Raw genomic sequence first — 22,563 nt, 5'->3', positions numbered from 1 at the left:
CAGTCTTCAGGAAGCCAAGGCCCCAGAGACCAGGCAGAAAGGCTGGAGCACACGTGGTGGAAGAGGATCAGATCAGGGAATACTTAAAATTGTTGTACATGTGTAAGTCCGTGGACCCTAATGGGATGTACCCATGAGTGCTGAGGGAGCTGGATGTCATTGTGAGGCCACTCTTGACCATCTTTGAATGATCATGGCAACTGGGTATCCTGGGTTTGAGTGAGTAGTGTGGTTTTTTAGTAGCATGGGAGGGGGCTACAGTTGTGACCCCGTGTGAGAAGCTTATCGAAGCTCCCCTGGCTCCAAGTTGGACCCACCTCTGCACCAAGGCTGAACCAATTAGCTGTGCCTCTGTGATAATGTATTTAAGGAGGGGAACTGGGAAGAGGAGTTGTAGTTGTGAGGAGGAGCTGCAACATCTATGTGAACACTGAGGCCAGTGGAAGAATGGAGGAAGAAAGGAGGGGTAGTGCACCATAGCAGAGACCCCCCCCTGCAGCCTATGGTGAGATAGTAGGGCTACTCCCATACTGCCACCCATGGAGGTCTACAGTGGAGCAGATGCTGAACTGCAGTGAGGCCCCATGTCATGTCAGGTGACTGCACCCAAAGGAGGCTTGGATCCTGTGGGAAGAAGTAGCCCCCACTGTTGTAGCTGGGTGCTGGGAGGATTGCAACATGCGGGGGTGTCCCATGTTGGAGCAGCTAAGGAAATGCTGTAGCCCATAGGAGGAACTCAAGTTGAAAAATGTTTGTGGAGAACTGTCTCCTGTGAGATGGGGACCATGCTGGAGAAGGGGAAGACTAACAAAAATTCACCCCACACCCTGCTCCTGAGACAGAAGAAGCATCAGCACTGACTGCATCCCTTGTTCCCTGCCCCTAGCACCACTGTGGGGGAGGAGGTAGAGATATCAGGAGAAAAGCTGAGCCCAGGAAGAAGGGAAGGGTGTGGGGAAAGTGTTTTCAAGATGTGATAATGCTTTTCACTGTCCTACTCTGTCTGTTAAATGTTGTTGTTAGTATCTGCATTGAATTTATGTTCTTTTTTTTCCTTCCCCTAATGAGTCTGCCTTTTGCCTGTGACTGTAATGGGTGAGTTACCCTTCCCTGTCCTATCTTGAATCCCAAGCCTTTGCTTATTTTCTCCTTCTCAGTGCTTAGGGGAGGCAAGAGGGGAGTGAGAGGCTCTGTGGTGCTTAATTGCCCTATGAGCTCAAACCATGACACTGGGAAGAGTGCCTGAAGGCTGGAGGAAACCAAATGTCACTCCTGTCTTCAAAAAAGGCAAGAAGGAGGACTCAAGGCCAGTCAGAAGTCCAGTCAACCTCATCTCAGTCCTTGTGATAGTAGTGGAGCAACTAACCCTGGAAACTATATTCAGCTACTTGAAATACTAGACAATCATCAGAAGGCATCAACATGGATCCACCAAGGGGAAGTAACACTTGACCAGCCTGATGATACCATTCTATGATGAAATGACTGGCTTAGTAGGTAAGGAGAGAACAGTGGATATTGTCTACCTTTGCTTTAGTAAGGCCTTTAACACTGTCCCCCATAAGATCCTGATAGACAAGCTGATGAAGTATGGACTGGATGAGCAGTCAGCAAGGTGGATTGAAAACTGCTTGAGTCCCTGGTCCCAGAGGGTGGTGTTCAGTGGTACAAAGTCTAGTTGGAGGCCAGTATCTAGTGTGTACCCCAGAGGTCAATACTAGGACTAAGCCTGTTGAAGATCTTAATTGCTTATCAGGATGACAGGACAGAATGTGCCCTCAGTAAATTTGCTGATGACACAAAACTGTGAGGAGTGGTTGATAAAGGTTGATACATGAGAAAGTTGTGTTGCCATCCAGAGGGACTTTGACAAGCTGGAGAAATTAACTGACAGGAACCTTACAAGGTTCTACAAAGGAAAGTATGAAGTCCTGCACCTGAGGAGGAACAAGTCCATGCACCAGTATATGTTGAGGGTCACCCAGCTGGAAAGCAGTTTTACAGAAAAGGACCTGGGAGTCCTAGTGGACACCAATTTGAACATGAGCCAATGATGTGCCCTTCCTGCAAAGAAAGCGAATGGTATCCTGGTCTGCACTAGGCAAAGTATTGCCAGCAGGTCAAGGTGTGTGATCCTTCCCTTCTACTAAGCTCTGGTGACACCTGGAGCACTGGGTCTAGTTCTGGGATCCTTAGTACAAGAGACATGTGAACATATCACAGGGAGTCCACTGAAGGGCCAGGACAATGATGAAAGGACTGGAGCATCTCTGATAAGAGAAAAGGCTGAGAGAGCTGGGACTGTTTAGATGAGAGAAGAGAAGGCTCAGGAGGGATCTTATCAATGTACGTAAATACCTGAAGGGTGGGTGCTAAGAGGACAGAGCCAGGCTCTTTCCAGTCATGCCCAGTGACAGGTCCAGAGGCAGTGGTCACACTGAAACACGGGAGGTTCCTTCTGAACATCAGAAAACAATTTTTTACTGCGAGGGTGACTGAGCACTGACACAGGTTGTCCAGAGAGATTGTGGAGTCTCCACTCTTGGTGATATTCAACAGCTTCTTGGACGTGGTCCTGGACAACTGGTTCTAGGTGTCCCTTCTTGAACGGGGTTGGACGAGGTGACTTCCAGATGTATTTTTGAATCTCAGCCATTCTCTGGTACTCTGATTCTAAGGAACTGGGCCTTTTGCATCAGGTAAGTGGCAAAAAAAGGATGGGGTTCAACCTACAGGTTCAAACTAAATATTTCTTCTGTGACACACAGTTTAAGGTACACTTGTAAGTGTGCAAATGTTTTTTGCTCTGCCTTCCAGCAAAGTAACAAATGCTTAGAAATAAATTCAGTGTCTGTGTTTCTTTCAAGTCCACAGTAACACATGTCTCAGGAACATCCAGCTCAGTCCTATGTCATTTGAGTTTTTTAAGCAGATAGCATCTACCATATGACTTTAAACTTTGTTATTATTTTAATAAATTTAAAAGTTTATTTTTTAAAATGTGTTCCATATGTTAGCATCTATATATTACACAGAAAGCCAGATTTGGGACAAAACAATTAGAAAGTATTTCTCTAAGCTTAGCAGGACTTGAGCGTTGGCTTGGCTAACTGTACCTTGCCTCTACAATGGGAATGGAGTCTGATCACCTATCAAATTCCTGGCAGGAATTGGAAGCCCTGACCAGCTATCTCTTGTCCCTGTGAATAACAGGTATTAGTACATTCTCCAAAGGTTTATGTCCAGTTGATTTCCAGTTCCCTCTTTTTGTTTGAAGAAGAATGTTAAGACTCTGCTCCACTGTCACTGGATGAGTGCAAAAGGAAGGTACTGGATCTGTCTGGGGTGAAGTTATGAAGTTAACTTGCTTCATAGTAGCCCATAAAGTGCTGTGCTTTGCATTTGTGGCTAAGTGTTGATAACATGACAGCATTTTAGCTACTACTGAACAGTGCTTGTAAATGACAAGGCTTTCTCTCTCTCTCTTCCTTACCCCGCTAAAGGCCACTAGGGTGGGGGTGGGAAAGAGGCTGTGAGAGGACACAACTGGGACAACAGCCCCCAAGTTACGAAAGTAATACTTCATACCATATTACATCACGCTTAGTAATAAAACCTGGGGAAAGAAAGAGGAAGCAGACGATGTTCAGTTATGAGTGAGTGGCTGTGTGGGGCTGAGCTTCCTAACAGGGTTGACCCACAGCTCCCCAAATTCAGCTGGTACATGTGCTGAGGCCCTGCTTTCCAGAAAGTGGCAGGACATCTGCCTGCCAATGGGAAGTAGTGAATGAATTCCTTTTTGCCTTCATTGTAATGCTATGTTTTTCGTACTAAACTGTTTTTATTTTGACCTATGAGGGATTTTTTGCATCTACTTTTCCCCTGCACATTCTGTTGAGGAGAGGGAGTGAGAGCGCGATTGCATAGGCATCTGGCAACTGACTAAGGCCAACCTGCCACAGGGAATAACACCTTTCAGTCCCTAAAGGCATTTTTTGAATGCAGGTTTACTTTACTCTCCCAAGATAATTCAGAGATACCCTTGTACATCCACTTCAAGCCCTTACTACATAGCTGTGCAGTATCTTTGAATTTCCCAGATACTTTACCTGTTATGCAAGGACGTATTTCCCATGGCAATACTGTCACATGTACCAACTTAGTCACTGATTTAGAACAAAGAATTATCAAACAACTATGAAGTCACTTAAATAATTTCATATAGCAGTAAGATCAATTCTCTTATAAATTCAGACCATTATTATTTTATGACAGGCCAAATTAGATTAATTATTTTAGAGAAAATTTTTTAAATACTATTTTGATTTCACCATGCAGGAATTTTTTTAAACTATTTGCTTCAAAACACATTTTTAAGTTGGTATCCTGTGGGCTTAAGTGTGATACAGAATGGGTGTTACAAAGCATACTGCCAGTAGGCATTATACGTGATTTCACAAAATCAAATCAGAAGGATTGTCAGGTCTCAGCAACTTCCTTACCTGTTGTTCTCCAAGGTTGTGTTCAAAAGGAGTCAGTAATAAACTGATCTCAGAAATACCATGACCAGAGGGTATATTTCCTTAAAGGATTAAGATCTGATTTTTTGGCTGAAAACATGTGGAAAAGAGATATGTAAAGGATAACATAGATCTTTCTTTGACAATTATATTATCTATAAATCAGTAAATATATCAGAGTTGAAACAAATTTGACTGTTTTTCTACCATAGCTCTCAAGCTTAAAAAAGAAAACATTCTTCCTCATTATGTCCTCAAAATATGACACAGAGTTCTTCAAAAGATTCTGCTATTAAGACCTCAAATAACAATATGAGGAAAACTATCCCTGAGGAGAAACTTTAATTTTGAGAAAGTATATGATTGAATGTCCTCCTCTTTATAGATAAAACTTTGACAGGAACTATGGTGATTTCAAGCCAAACAAAAGGTCAACTAAATTCTTCTCCTCCAGGTATATTTCTTAACTACCTTTCACTCACAGAATGCATTACAATTGTCAGGTGGCTCCAGTCACACTGTTATGAACTCAAACTTTCATTATATCAAAATGTAAAAAGGTCACAGAAGTCATTCATTCCTCAGGTGCAAGCCTAGGAGGAGACCAAACTCTTCACATTTGTCAATAATGAATAGTTTCAGTCTCCATACTTTCTCTCAAATTGCAATTTTGTTTTCCATCTGTAGGGAAATGCAATAATCTGTCTACCAGATAAAGTGAATGATGTTTGAAAGCTGCCTAGAAAACTTTATAGCAAGACATCATATCCTGCAAATCTCCATCTGATGATATAGCTTGTATCATTTCAGGGCTGAAATGTAAATAATGGAAGAAAAGATCATTGATTTAACCTTGTGTACATAGCATACAGTCCTTTGAATTACTGTAAATCAGAATTAAGAAAACAGTGGGGTTTGGTTCGGTTATACAATGCAGTGTTGTTTCTCCATTAATAACCAGCATCCTGACTTAGTTCCATAGAAAACTGCAGTTCAAGTACATTCATGTTGTTTTTGTTTTTAATTATCTCTAAATTCTCCTCTCAGTTGTGAAGTTTTGATTAAGATCAGAAAATCTTGTTTTCTTAGCAGTTCTAATTCAAGAAATCAGAGGTCAATATTTACATATATTTTTTTTAATTTCAACAAATTTTATGACATTTTTATTATATTTGTCCTTAAAGCAATATAAAAATGTGTCTTACACAGATTCTTTAAAATGCATAGCTGCCTTATTTGTATGATATACAGTTAACATCAACCCTTTTCCAGGATACATTGAGGGTAATAATATGAAACACTTGTTTTATATTAAGATTACCAAATTGTTTATTTTATGACATCATCCCCAAATTACTAGAAGTCTTCATATATCTATCTGTCTCTGTAAGTAAAGCACATTTTTTCTCTTTCTTCAGATACTATATACAGACATCAAAAAATATTCAAATACTTGCTGCATACATAATTGTTCTTTTAAATCAAGATTAATTGAAGGAAACTATTGATGTGGGGTTTTTTGTCTGGTTGGTTTACATGTATCACTGGAGATACTGTCTGTGGAGAGTAGCATTTCAGGAAGAGTCCTGTCTCACACACAGGATTTATACAAGTATATTACAGATCTTACAGAAGACAAATTTGGTCCTTAAATGGGAAAGTAACTTTAAAAAGCAAGCTCAAACTTTAAGGTCATACATATTTCAGGGAACTTGCTATGCCAAATCATAGAAATGAATTTAAACCTATCTCTTACTAGGTAGTTTGGACATTTGTTCTCTTTTTTCTTCTCCCAGAATGTTCCTATTTTTTGATAGAAAATTCATTCTCTATAACATTGAATAGTTAAGAAGGTAAACATTAAATGTTAATTTTTATATTGATTCATAACAAACTGAAGTACCCTTCATCAATGAATTGAAGCAAAATGTGTTATGTGAAGTCCACCAAACCTTAAATGTTTTTTTTCTCTCCTTAAGGACTTTTAGTTCAGAAGTTTAATGAGCTCATTTTCTCCTTTCACCTGACCCCTTAGTTGCCACACATTTTCCATCATGAGCTGTGGCTAATCCAGAAGGGAGACCATGACAGAATGCTGGAAATGAAGGCTGATTTTCTAAAATATTGTGGTAAACATGTAAAACAGCATAAAGAGTAAGTTTCCTATACTGATCCACACACACAAATCTGGCCTGCTTGAAAACAACAGTTTTCCCACTGCCTTCAGTGAAACCATTTTTCAGAAAAATCTACAACCTTTGAGTAGTTTTTGTCAAAAGAGAGGTTCTAATGTCATGAACAAGATGCGTAAACTGCAGCGGAAATTTGCATATTGGTCTGTTCATCCCGATATATTTTAATTAGAAACTATTAGCCTCCTGGGTTTACAGGCAACCTTCTGCAATGCTAAATTCAAGTATGTTTTGCTGAGGAAGGAAAAAAACCCCACAATTTATATATTTATATATTTATTATAATATAGCCAAGTCATTTAAAATCAAAACTACATGGATTAAGTAAATTTAAATCTACAAGAAAAATGACATTCAAGAGTGTGAATGTTAACATGTCATTAATATTTCATCTTTTAATGTAGCTTACTGAGAGCTGGAAAAGATGATGGAGGATTTATAGGTACCACACATATCATTATGCTATTCCTAAACAAAAAAATAACTTTACCCATGTAAAGAATATACTTAGATGTAATTTAATGGATGAACAATTAATCTTAAGTTCTGTATACTGTTATTGCAAAATATCATGATTTTTTTTCTGCTACCATGGTAAGAATATCAGTGTGACCACTTTCAAATATTGATTACTTAAAATAGTTTATTTTCTAGCCCTTTCATGATATTTAGATGATTGAGGTATTTCTTATCATAAAATAGATTTGACTGTGTCTCTGAGGACACACTTTGGTGGAGATAAAACATATCTGTTTAGGAGCTAAATGGCTACTAGGGAGATATCACAGACCAATAGTTATTCCAAGAATACATTTGTTCCTGTAACTCTTTCAAACAACATCTGTTGTTGGAAAGAGGAATATGGCTTCAGGTTTTGGTTGCATGGCTGAGAAAAAATCTGTTTAATTGCATACAAAATGGAAGCAGTTCTGCACTGAAAACTAAAGTAATTCTCTAATTAAGCAGCTAAAGTTATTAAGTTACTTTGACATGTGGAAACTTTTATACCACAGCAAGTATGGTCCCTTTTTTTTTGTGTGGTATATTTTACACTGTTTCAAAAGCAACAAAAGCTAAACTTAAATGATCTTTTTTTATTTCAATGACATAACTATAACCTTTGAATAGACAGGGTATTCTGTGGAAGTATAATTAAGGCTATCTTAAAACATTAAAAAAAAAAAAAAATCCAACCCCAAAGAACTGTGGTCTTCACTTAGTACCTAGGCTACAGCACAAATTATCTTCCATTTTCTTTCATTTGCAATGATGTTCAAGGCACAATTTCTTGTATTTCTCTATTAAAATACTGAATCTCCCTCTTAAATTTTGTTTCATCCATCTTTGTGATGACCTGAAATACCTAATCAAAGTGAACTCTCTTAGGTTTAATTGTCATCTTTCCCTTACATGCATATTTTTTTCACATCTCTTTCAGAGTATATGGGAAATGCCTAATAAATATATGTTACATTGAAGTGTTAGTCAAAGTAAAGAATATGCAAAACTGTTATATCACAGGTGTCCCAAAATGTGTTCCCATCACATATTAAGTATGGAAAGTAAGTTTGTATGAAACAAAAGTAAAAAATCAACTTTTTGTTTGAGTTTGTTTTAACAATACTCACTCAGTTTAGCTAAAGGAAATTGGCTGAAATTTGAACTAAACTATAATCCCATATTTATTTTTTTTTAACTTGATGATATGCATCTTAAAATCAACATAGTATAAATTTCATTTCCAAAAAGGAGACTACAGATCAAGTAAGTAGGCAAAAAAGTGGGTGTGGGGTTAGCATTATTGGGTTTTGTTTGCTTGTTCATTCATTTACTTTTAACTCAGAAACTGTAAAAGCCTTCTATAGCATCAGAGGAGATCCAGTGAACTTTAATATTAAAATTTGTCAAAATATTTTACATAAATTTTAGAAATGGAGTCAAAATACAAAACTTTCATAAATCCTAAATGTCGATTAATGTTTCCCTATATGTGATTCTTACTATTTACTTTTGTTTATAAATGAATGGGTAAAAATCAGAAAGAACTGTAAAGTCAACACAGATTGAGAACATTCACTCGCATGTTACAGTCCTCACCTATGCCTCTATGCTTTTGTTGGTTCCTAATGAGGCGTCTACAAGAAAACAGCTCCTTACAAACACTAACAAATAGTGTATTGCTCCTCTTTGGGAAAGCAAACCCAGTCAGCATCAGGCCAGGAGTCTTTCCAAAAGTTTAAGAGTACAAAATGACTGGTAGAAATAACTGACCTTCAGTGCTGAGGTATATTTTCTGTCACTACTTAATTTATAGATGGTGGAGTCTTGGAGTGGCTTTTGTAATTGCCGAAGGACATGAGGTTAGTCTCAAATATGGGACAAGTTCAGCCCCTTAGTTACTCTCACCCATCTGCTTTTCTCCAAGTGAATCTTGGCTTACAGTTAGGCAGCAGTCATGTATCACATGTTGCATCTCTCACATCACAAGGAGAGATGAGAATGAGACCTGGGAGACAGAACAGCACGTGAAGCCAGGGGAAAGCTTAGCAGGATTCACCTAGAGAAGGGGGAAATTTGTTCTCATTTCCAAGTGAAGGAAGAATTTGCTATTTTTTTCCTGTTAAGTGTCTTTTGCAGCATGTTAGTGAAAATGGCACTCTTGTCAATATCCTGAAGTTCATATCTGCATACAAAGTTTAAAAGATATTTTATCACTGAAACAGTTAAAATGAAGTATCTCCCTATTTCTTAAAGCTGGACATCTAACCCTCAATGAAAATTGAAAGACATTTCAGTGTGATAAATTATACGTGACAAGGTGTGTGTTACTGTGAGATAATGCGCATCTCAGAGGCACTGTAACATATGTCTTGGAGTGTCTTAGTGCAATTATAAAATGGCTCAGAGTTAGAATTTTTAAAAAGAAGATTTACATGTTCATAACTGTCCAGAAGAGAAAGATGACTAATTTGTTACTACAATCATTACTGACAGATTTAGGAGAGGAAATATAATATTGGTTTAATATTTTGATAATTGTCTTAGTTTTCTGACACAAGCATTATATTTTTTGTTCTATGGGACTGGACTCCTGCTAAAGTTCTCTGTTATGACAGTCTCAAATAGCACTATAGCTGGTATTAGAAATCTGTAGTGAAATGTTTCCTACTAGCAAAAATATTGAATTGACTGATTCCAAATTTCTTCCAATTGTGCAGTCACAATTTGATTATTCTGTATTTGTCACCTTTGACTGAGTTCCAGATTTGGACTCTTGCTTTCTTAAAGGGCAATAATAGGACCTCCAAACTTGTGGTGTTAGTGTAGATGAGAAAGGGGAATTTCAGTTCTTGAAGCCACTAATCTCCATTTAGTATAGCCAGTGGGAAGTGGTTAGGTCCTGCCTCCTTGAAAAATATGTATGCAAAAACAGTTGAAACGATATGTCAGAGAATTAATCCTCCCTCCCCCCCTTCTCCTCTCCTTTCCCCCCAGGGACTACTAGTGGGAATAAGGAGCCAGGTGATGAAAATCTGTTCCCACTGTGTTCTGGGTGTATTGATGCAGTAACAATACTTCCAACTCTTAAATGAACCCCCACACAGAGACACAATTGTTATGCATTAGAATTCTAGACACAAAATGCTGCACATATTAACGAGACTTTATTATTATAATATCCAGTATGATTGCCTGTCCATGTTATAGGGTGTCCCATTATGCACTTCTTTGCATCATTTTTTAAAAAAAGGTAGATGTGTAGGCAGTGTAGATGTTTCTTACTTCTTACAAAATCACTAGAAATCAGACTGGGAGACAAATTACACAAAAAGAATAGATTATTCACCCGTTTCTTACATTTACTCTGAGATGCTAACATCTGCAATCAGTTCACCAAAGTTAGCATTTAGTTCTCAGGTATTCTGCTAATAAAAGAAAGGGGATCAGGAGATAGATACATCTCTGTGATATATTTTCTGGCTGTCTTAAACATTTCTAGGTTAACAAGTTTAGAAGGCGAAGTTTTTACATCTCTCTTTTTTTCTAGTATTTTTGACTTCAGGTAAACGCATAAACTCCCATTAGCAATGACTGATGCAAGTAAGGGTCTATAAAAACTCAAAAAGTCACTGTACATAGAAATCACTTAGGACTGTGAGAGAACACATTGACATTTATAATACACCCAAACCAGACACATTTCCTATGGAGACTATGAATGTGTTTTAATAATGCAAAGTTATTTATAATATCCTAATATGAAACTTTATATGAAATAAACATACTTGTGGCTTGCATAAGAAAATTCAACCCTGCTTAATATGTGACTATTATGCTGTATTCATCTCCTTCCATGTCCAATGTGATATAGTTGGTTTAATTTTATTGGGAATATTTTTTAAAATATCATCTTGCTCTTGTTGTTGGAGTGCTCATGCCATTAGGCATCATATTCTCATATTTACATTCCTTCTAGAGTTGTAGTTTCACATACATCCTTGCATGTTACCACTCCTAACTCCCAGCCCAGTTTATAGCTAGTGAGTAGAACACAGAATAAAGTAGGCCTTGCTGTTTCTCATATGCAATTTTTACTTATTGGACTGTTATGCCAACCATGGGTAAGAGATTGTTCCTAAGTAATTTATCCGCTTTCTTTTTCTTTAAGGTAATGGTCTTACCTCTGAAATAGACTTTATTGGCATAGTAGAGTACCACTAGAAAGTTACCTCCACCATTTCAGTAGGCAGAAGTCAGCACAGCTAATGAATCCTGATTATTTGGAAAATATATGAGTAGTGAAGAATCTTCTTTGTGCAACACTTTTTTGTACAAATGTATCAAAGTACAGTAAATGGAAATATAGTGTTAGGTCGGACCTGTTTCTATTGAGGACAGTTAGGAACCTCTTCATTCCAGAGTATCCCTGTAGATCTGATCAAGATCCTCATCGGTCGTGCGTAAAAGGAATGTAACATCTCACAAGCTTTCACTGACCAATGTGAAGTGAGTTAGTGCTGTCACTCCTGATCATCATGATGGTGTTCATATCCTGAAGTATTGCTATAACTGGTCTGTTACTGTAAAGCTCTGCCAGTGGTCAAAAAGAAGCAAATGATGGGACTATGGTGATAAATTAAGATAAATGCAGTAATAAGTTATTACAGTGATAAATTTGGAAGAGAGAAAGTGCAACAGGAAAAAGAAACTTAATTCTTACATTAGGATGAGGTGCTTCAAGGCACCAGACAAGTGTGAAACACTGATTAATGTTGGACCTTTTCCTTCTAGGAAGAGAATGCATAAGAGCTACTGTCACCTAGAGAATAAACATGGTCACCTGGTTATGTAATATGGAAAAAGCTCCAAGCGGGCTACCTAGGTGGTCCCCTTCCTTTCAGTGACTACAAATCCCATGATTTCATGCACCAAAAAAAATCCACCACTCACTCAACCCAGGACACCATTTCATGATTTCCATCAATCCATTTTTTACCTCTGCTTTCACTGCCTCTGTATTTCAGAGAAAACAAGAGAACATGGTATGGGGTGTGCTTCTGTACCTCATCAACTGAGAAAAGAACATTTAAGATTCTGCTTCCAGAAACACAAACTTCTCTTTAATTAGAATATAGTGATCATTCTTCACACAGAATTTGTTTTCCCTAAATCTAATGTCCAGCCTCCTAGATGATGATGATGATGATTATAATGATGAATATAAAGATGACGATTGATATTATTATTATTGATATTATTATTATTATCATTATTATTATTATCACTGTTATCATTCTTATTATCATCATTATTATTTCTCAAGTAAGAAAAAAATTATAGTTGAGTAAAGGACTGGAATATCTAGGAATGGGTTCCTCAGATAAGAAATACAGGGAAGAGAAATGTTCATGTTGCCTAATGTAAATCTGCTGAATTACCAGGCTAGTCTCCTATAATTCTGGATTTGGTCAAGGCTGAGAGGAGGAGATTCTTTTAGTGAGCAAATACTCATAATATCCAATACACTGTGTCATGAGAAATACAAGGGAAATGTGTCGCTTATCACAGAAGGAATGCAACATGAACAATCTGTAAAATTGTATGAGTTAGACATTTAACATTATGCTATCTTGTCTTATATTGATCATATGAAAAAGTACTTCATAGTCTTGATCTTTCTGTTACTCAGTTTATGAGTGCTTTCTTCTGAAAACTGTCACAATTTGGGCTTACTGTATAGAATGATTAGGAACAGTTAAAATAACAAAGAAAAAATAAAATAAAAGTATCCTACTGATAAGATTGTTATTGATTTTTATAAGGAAGGTAATTTTATTCAATATCTCAACAGGAAAAGATGTATTGTGTGATTTTTTTTTTTTTGACTAAAAGCTAACAGAAAGAGATATAACTTAAAATGTTAGCATACATAATACAGAACTTTTAATGTACTTTCTGGTCAAAATTTCAAAGGTAAAAAGGATCAAAAAGAGTGTAATAACAAAAAAACCCAACCCTAAGCTTCAAGGTAAGTAATTCACTTGAATGTCATAGAATTTTTTTTTCTGAAAATAATTACTTTAATCAAAAAGAAAATCTAATTCCATGGGATGGCAAAATCTATGAAATTTAAACCATGTTTACTATACAAGGATGAAATTTAAACCATGTTTACTATACATTAACAAACGTACAAAATTATAACACTGAAAATTAAGATTTCAAGAAAAAGAAACTTTGCATGTTGGTTACTGTAACAGTTGTTATAATCTTAGAACATGTTCTCTTTATTTTATTCATAGAAGAATATCTACTCAGTGCTTGATCTTCAGGAAAGGTTAAGTCAAATAAAATAAACCTTTCTATATACTCCTATATCCAAGTTATGAATTTGAATGACAGTAAAAACAACTATCCAGGGGAAACTGTGCCTGATGAGTTGCACTTACAGCAATATTGGTTCAGAGGGCACAAGAATCTTTACAAAGAGCAGTACTGAAATTAGGAAGAGGGTAATATTCAGGATATTGGTCACTACAAATTGGAGGTCTCTTTTTCTCTAATTCAGATGCTAGAAAAATCTTTAATTTATTAGATGATATTTATCATAAATGCACTTATCAAATTGTTTCATATACACTATGTTATTAATCTAAGTCTGAAGCAACAGTTAATTTCACATTTGAAATGATTTATACAAGAATAAAACTCAGTTATGAAAAGTATGAATGGAAAACAATCTTCACCATGCAATACTTAGCCCATGCATTTACATATAAATCTGAGCACTCCAAACCAGGAAGTTTTATGCACCATCACAAATCATCCTTGCAACAAACAAAAATTTTAAGCTTGCAAAAATAGTCAGTTTAGCAACTTGATCAGTGTACCAATACTACGCTATAAACATACAAGTCAGCTTCCAAATTTTAATAAAGAAAAGTCTTATATCAATCTAAAGAGGGTTTCAGATAAAATGACATTTTAGAATCAAGGTACTGTATTTTGTGTATTGTTAGTCAAAAAAACAAAAAACAAAAAACAAAAAACAACAAAAAAAAAAAAAAAAAAACAAAAAACAAACAAAAAACTTGTTAAAGATATAGCCTTGACTACATTGGAATCGATTCAAGTAAATTCATCTGGTCTGTAACACACCACATGTTAAAATATTAGCATGTTCACTAGGATAATAGATCAGGTATAAATCTGTTTAATGTGAAAACAAGATTTTGCCATATCAAACAGGCCTAATGGACTTTGTATGAATCAGGACAGAATTCCTGTTAGTTTAAGATGGTTAATCCATGATATTGAATTTCTATATTTTTCAGAGTGCAGTAATAATTACAGTATATTAATGTTATAAGATAATAAATAATAAATTAATATTTTGGTCATAAATGCCACAATTTTTCATTATAAACTTAATGCTGAGTTTGACCTGTAGGATCTTTTACAACTTGTCCAAAGTAGGTTGAAAACTACTTTAAATCAAAATATACTGCCAAAGCCTAATCAGAAATTATGTGTAAGTACAAAGGAAACCAGAAGAGTGACCCCAGTGAGGAGTCTCATTGCCAACAAGGTTACAAGACAGGAGTGATACTGCAGGGCCTGCTCCAGGTTTCTATCTGAAAATTTTCTTGAATGTTTTCTGTGACTCCTTTGTCTGCACCTACATGACTCCTAGTTACACAACTGCGAGATAACAGAAAGCCTTCAGACCAAATAGCTGTTTCTGCCTGATCACATATGTAACCTATGTTTCTGATGATGACTTTTATTGTTTCAGCTAAATTACTACAAAAATAAATCTGCATCATTCTAGTATTTATGCAGAATGAACAGACAACCTCTATTGGCTCAAAGTGGATCACAGCGCTCAGCATCCAAGAAGACAGTATATGTGACTGACACTTAAAACAAGATGTAGAGCTACTATGAAAAGGTATTTGATGAAGTGAGAGACTTCAAAAGGTATTTATTCCACTGTTCAGTATGAATACTCCACCAGTAATCTCAGTACAGCAAAGGAATACTGTTGTATCAAGTTTATCCAACCATAAATATGAGAAATGTAAAGATAATATAATACTTCTAATTTTTTCTCTTTTCTTGATCTTTGACCACCAACGCATGGGTATATATTGCTCTTGTCAGAGTAACAGATAAGTACAGGAAGTGTCTGTAAATTAGAAGGCTTGAGATACATCAGCTATGGTGTTTCAGGAGACAATTTGTTAATATAACTGTCAATTTGTTAATTTAACTCATCACAGAGCTGGCATTGCAATGTAGCTGAAAAATTGATAGCTTTATAGGATTTCATCTTGGGAAGAGCTTTTCAAAAATGTGAAAATGTAGCCCATATGATTTTAATTAGTCACAAGTTTGATCCCTTTATTTAGCAAGATAATCATATTAACAGAATTTATACCTTATTCAATTGATTTTCAGGAAACACTCCATTTCCAAAATATTGTATCTGAAAAATTAATCAAAAAGTACAGCAAATAATGCTTGCAAAAATTATATCACAGGCTAGAGCTAGCCATATGAGTCACATACTACTCAAATTTTACATTAATTACAGTCTCACTAATTTAGAATTTGTGATCAAAGTAGACACATATATTTCAGATATATGATCCTAGATGGACTTAATGGGTAGGGCCAATTAAAGCTAAAATCTCTTTGATGCTGGAATCCATATGCAGAAGACAATGTTACATACCAAATCTTTTTATGGGTGAACCATATATACAGAGATTAAAATATGTTACTAGTCCAATTAATGTCTTAAAAATGTATGGGTCTAGATTATCTAATTAATATGAAAAAGTATCATAATTAATATAATTAAAATTGCCATGCAAAAAGTTCATAGTACCTCCCCCTCCTCTCTGCTCATCTTTCCATTGTCCCTAGTGCAAGGCCAATGATTTCAGTCTTCCTCAGAAAGAAAGAGGGAAGGATTCAAACAAGCATCTTTTCTGGGAGGAGCATGATGTTCATGTTAATGCCACCTTCTTTCTCAGCATTGGGTCTGCTTGGGGCTTTTTATATTTTTTCTTAACACAGTCTTCTTCCTTCTCACTGGTTCCCAGATAGACTTTTATAATTACACAGCTCATCCAATCCTAAATGTCTTAAAGGATATTTTTGTCATATGATAACTACCTACGTCTGCCAGATCATTACCATTAACAGTATTTAGAGAGGTTACGATAAAACAAGTCAGAAAATAGTCACTTGATGACTAGACAATTGTCAAAACAAGCAAGAATCATCTCAAGCAAAACAAGTTCAGAAAATCCTTGAGACCTTACAATGTCACATTAATAGACCTGTAGCCTTCAGTTAGTAAGGACAAATTCATATTTACCTGGCTACAGCAGCATGCTCCCCTGATGATGGTGTAAGCTTAACAGACTTATATTCAATAAATAATGATCTCAAATGTTACTAATTTCTCTGTGTCTCAATGTCCTGTCTTCTAAATGGGGTTGTTGCTACTGCCTTACCTTAAAAAATTACTAAAGATTAAAATAACATCATCTATGATAAGAGCCCTATGAATGTATATCATAAATATATGACTTAGCCAATAAACTAAAAGCAATGCATGCAAACAGAATTATAGTCCTTTCAAGAGCACATCTCAGGAAAGATGACTACCTCTTTCAGGGTGACCTCATCCTGCAGTGAAGGCAGGGGAGGTACGGAGAAGGGCAACTAGAGCAACCATAATGATGAAGCAGATGTCCTATGAAGGGAGGCTGACAAAGCCAGGACTCTGCAGTGTGGAAAAGCTGGGGCAAGAATTACTGAGATTTACAAAATCAGGAATACAGTAGATAACCTAAAAGCAGGACTGTTCTCCAAATCCTAGAATACAAGATCTAAGAGGCATTTTATAAAACTAGGTGTAGCTTAACTTCAAATTAAGAAAAGGAAGTACTTCTCTACATAGTAAGTAATGAGTTTCTGGAGCTTAATGCCACAGGAGGCTGCAGAGGCACATAATATCTTCATGTTCAAAAAGGGACTAGAGCAATATATGGACAAATCCCTAAATAAATCCAGAAATTACTAAGAAATATACCGTCTAAAATCTGCAAGACATCACTTCTGGGTTCTAAGGAACCACAAGAAACAGCCAGGCCTGCATGCTCTCCCTAAATAATGTTTTCTATTGCAAGTGTCCAGGGTAGAATTCAGGCTAGACAGAGCAGTGGTTATGTGTTATATTTTTAGGTACTGTCTTGGTAGGCAGGACTGTGTCTTTCTAGATATTATTGGTCCCAGGTATCCCATCAAACTCCCTTCTGAAATCCGTCTTATTCATTCCATCCTCTTAGTATGAAGACTATGACTCGGCCATCTGCAGGCAAGTTCCTGAGCTCCTCCAGAACCCCACTAAATCAGTAATCCCTGTGTATATTTCATTGTAAACATTCATGTTGAATCTCGAGTTCTGCATGTGTTACAACAACCACTGAACATGATTTAGATGCATACAACTCCAGTGAAACAAGAGCTCAAAGCTTCCTCTTACACTGTAATCCGGAAAGTTAAATGACAACATGAAAACAACTGCCACAGGTTCCCTTGTGACAATAAGCTCTATCTTTTGCATCTTCCCCAGAACATTCAGTTATTTTCAAACAAGAGGTCTGAAATTTTAAAGCAAATGCAGCTGTATGATTCAATAATAAATATTTAAATGCTTTTTTTTGACAGTTTAATGTCAGAGAACTTGCTGCAAATTGTCAGAGAAAAGAATTAATGTAAAGCAGAAGCTTTAAATCAAGTTATCCCAACAGTTAATCTTACTAAAACTGTATCTTTAACTCCATATATACATGTCTTCTTAAAAGCCACCATTTAAGATGATTTTCATCCAGCCTTAGATTCTGAAGGCACATGAGCCCTGGAGGATTACATGACTATTTGAAATTTAATTTTCCTGATGCTCTCTGTCCTACCATTTTGTCATAACACCACCATCTTGCACAGATAAGAAAAACACTCAAATGCACAACAAAACAACTTAGTTCATCTAATGATCATAATCTACCTCTAACCTTATCTGTGGAAAATCTTTTTCTTCAGAAATCACTGTTACTGCACCAATTCAGGCAAACAGTAGATCAAGCTGCAGATTATATTTGGTCAGGCTTTTATTCCACAAAAACTCTTCACAAAAGTCTCTCTATTAGGTTAATCGATTTGATTGTATAATCCTTCCATTATGGACTACTACAAAAGAAAATGGGGCTAAGTAAAAATGTATAATTAATAAGTTTTCAGGAAAACAGATACTAATGTTGCATATACTACAGAGATGAACCACTTATTAGACAAACTGCATTTATTTTATGCATTTAAAGTACATGTTAATCAGATTTAAACTATAATTAAGGGTTAATTCTCTGTTGTTTCTTGATGCTTTGTTGGATTTTTTGGTGTTCTGTGTTTTATGGGTTTTTTAAGTTTATTAGGCACCTTCTATGTGTAAAGAACAGAAATCTGGTCCATATCTGTTGTATAATACATGGCAGTTTTGTGATTTTTCACAACATCACACATACATTTTTCTCTGCATAGATAAGGTCACAGCAAAGCATCTCATTCTATACTATGAGTGTATCTCAAAACTATCAGTATCTGGAGAGAATCTGTCTCATTGCTGCCTTGCATACTAGTTTTTATTTTGCTTTACTGTCCTAAGGGAGGAAGTATTGTTTCTTACTTCTGCTTTCTAAAGGTGACAACAGAATATTTTTTTCAAATTCACAGTTTCCTTTAGTAAAAAGCAGCTGTAGTAATCAGCTGAGTGTCCACCTGCATTTCTGTCCATTTGAAAATTGTGCACATACCATCATGGTCCTGCTTATGCAACTATTTTACAGTCACACTTTAAAAGGCTTGTAAAGTAGCATCAGAGTTTGTTCTCAAAAATTGTTTCCTGTTTTATGCTCTAAATAACCTCTCCCGTCTGTTTCATGATAAAAGAACTATCACTTCAAAAATTACTGATATTTGCCTTCCATCAAGTCCTTTCTATTACTGAGCAATACTGTGAGCTAGGAAAAATTAGTTTTCAGATTCTTTTTCTTCCCAACTACTTACACATATAAGAGACAGGAACGTTTTAGAAGACAGTAAATTATAATTTACCTTGTCTGACATCCCAGCTCCTCAACGCGTTTAATTTTCATGAGAAATATACTGGCCAGCAAGAATCCCAAGCCAATTCTTCTGTCAATGTAAATCAAGCCAATTTTATCTGTATTGTTTTGTACTAGCTTGGAATATAGCTCATAAATTTTGTGTTGGATTAAAGATTAAAACTTTATCAGAAGTTTTCATTATTACTTACCTGGTCACATACTGTTTTTCATTCACATAACAGAGATGTTCATGTACTTCACCATATTTAGTAGAGTAAAAAGTATAAGGGTGATCAAAATATTTGCTGATTAGAAAAATATGCTGTAAAGATGGTATGTTACTGTATGTTTCTTCTATGCATATTGTAAGTAACAAACCCTTGCAATTTGGAGCTACCTGGCTTTTATATTATTGGCTTGAAACATATGTGAAGGGTCTCTTTTTAAAGTTTCTGATCATTCTCTCTGTCAATGTGATAGTATAATATCAAGGGAGATTGGCCGTTCATTTCTAAGTCATTTTTCTCCTTTCAGTTTATAGTTTTAAAATTCTGTATGCTTCCAGGGTTGCTTACTCTAAGTTTTCTTCCTGCAATATCTATGAAGTATAACTGTAGGGATGTTAGAAATAACAAATTCCCATCTTTTTCAAGGTTAAAAAGAACATTATTTTTTTGCATAATGGCCCAATGAGGCTACTCATACATATATCAGAAAATGACAAATCTCTATTCCCAAAATACTTGCACACACCAATACTTTTAGTGGATTATTTATCTCAACCCTGAGGTAGATTTTTATCATTATTTGATATACCCAGTGGTAGCTGAGAAAATATGAGAATAGTCTCTGCGACCGGAAGAAGGCATTTAACTGATATACATTCCCAGCCATTTTCTTATATTAATAAATTTACAGTCACACACAGATATATTCAGTGAAGCGCATTCAATTCCGGCAGCCTGAATAGTGACTAGAAAACACAACAATGGTCTTCAATCTGAAAATAGAGCTTCAATGTATTTTGTGCTGTGCTGAATGCTCCATATAGTGTAGATATCAGAGTGATTTAAACTTCAATTTTCTCTCCACCCTGCAGTTCAGAAAACTCTTCCGACCCTAGTTTTCTTCCAAGGCAGTATAAGTGGTACAATACTTCTGTGGAAATGAGAGGCTAGTTGCTGACACTTTGAATATAGAAATTAATTAGCATTTCCATAGCAGTGTAAATAGCAGTCTCTGGAGGCATACAGTGGAGATAATGAACATCAAGATTAACAATACACATTACACACACACCAGAGTGTTATTACACCTTGATGATATGCAAACAAACAGTCTTCAAATAGTCAAAAGATGCTGTGTAATAACAGAATTCTCGGGGCTAAACACTGGATTAGGGAAATACAGTACTTGTTCACATAGATATGCAAAACAGTTGTACCTAACAGGCTATCTTAGAGAGGAAATTTTCAAAGGACATTACTGGAAAGATATAATCCATAACCACAAATATTTCTAAGTCATGTCCAGACTTTCACTAGTCTTTCATTTTTTGTGACCATATGACACATTAATTGAAAATAGTAGTAGTCAGTCTGCTGAAATATGCAAAGGGATATTGTGGGATATCCAAATTAATATCACACATTCCAGATAATATATCCATCTTTCTTAATTTGTATAATCTCACTGGGTGCTGGCTATGTTTCAGAGCCAGTCAAAACACTTGCTTCAAATACAATTTTTTAAATTAACCTACTTTAGTTTATTCACAGCCTGATTAAACAAATAATTAAAAGTTACAGATGCATAGCAGTAATAAATTACTGTAGCTTGAATGCATTTGTGAGAAAGATTATTAGTCTTTCAGATGTTGGCAAGGGCCCTAGTGGCTATGATGATGAAGATCTACCAAGGTTTAATATTTTGCTGTCTTCAACACATTTTCTCTGAATTTCTTATTCTTTTAATTAATTTAAGCAACAGTAGGAAACCCAGAGTACTTGTCAAGCCAGTATGAGGTTAGTAGGCTTTGAGTTTGAGTCATTCCTCACCAAGCTGCACCAAGGAAAAAATGTGTATATCTATATTCACAGTATAGCCTCTGCAGCTGAATAATTCTATTTAACTCTACAGGAAACTGACTTGACTTCAAAAATTTCCTACACTCTACAGACACTTGTTAAGGAATAATGACAGAAAATGGCCTTTATTACTGTAGTTCAAAGACAAGATTCAAAGCAGAGATAAAGTAGGTGACTCCCAATTTTCCGTTTCTATGATGTTAGCTTACAGAAAAAGACTGTAATTGGGATTCACAGGATTTTGCTTTCTGCAAAACAGCAGCAGTGAACCTTTGGCACAGACACAGATTTGGACTGACACAAAAAGTAATGTGCTTACAACGCTTTTAAAATTCATTTGGTACCAGTTGCAAAGCAAAGATTTCTCCTTGTCTACTGTTTCTGAAAGTACTGACTAATGGGTATTTATTCTTTTGATTTCCAAAATTCTCAAACTGAATGTTTGACTGCCTTATTTAGCTGAGAATCTGATCCCTTTTCTATCTGTTATTCAAAAACTTGTCAAGAATAAGAAATACAGACATGTAAAACTTAAAAAGATTCAATGAACCATCCAAAAGGTTGAAATATGGGTCTAGACAACACTTTTAAGTGGTAGACAGAGGAACTGACTCAGAGTTATTTCCTTATTACTTGGGCTGTTTTACATGCCTGTGAACTAAATTATAATTTTAGGTTTAAAAATGCATAAAATAAAACAATAAACAATTAAAAGGGCACAACTGACAAAATATTAATTTATTTTGCAGTTTGCTAAAGTGTGATTCAGAAAACAAGAAATCTCTCATGGAATTTGGGGGTATGGAGAGTTTCAAGTTTCACATGCAAATTGTTCTACAGGAGGACACAACAAAGTCTTGATAAAATCTAATCTGTAATAGATCAATTACAAAGGGCCTTAAGTAGTCCAGTAGACGTGATTTTGTCATCATTAGCCAAAGTCTATAGGCTCTGTATTGATCTGTCAGCTTTGGGTCTCTGGGCTTGACTGATCTTGCCTGAGACTGATCTAGTTTCAGTGGTTTTGAAAGTGCTACCAGCTGCCAAGAGGAGCAGTGCCTGTGGACTTTGCTCTTTTAGTTTA

Source organism: Tyto alba, unplaced genomic scaffold (assembly GCF_018691265.1).
Source record: "Tyto alba isolate M040663 unplaced genomic scaffold, T.alba_DEE_v4.0 Super-Scaffold_27, whole genome shotgun sequence".
NCBI lineage: Eukaryota > Metazoa > Chordata > Aves > Strigiformes > Tytonidae > Tyto > Tyto alba.
This window is presented reverse-complemented; position numbering follows the sequence as displayed.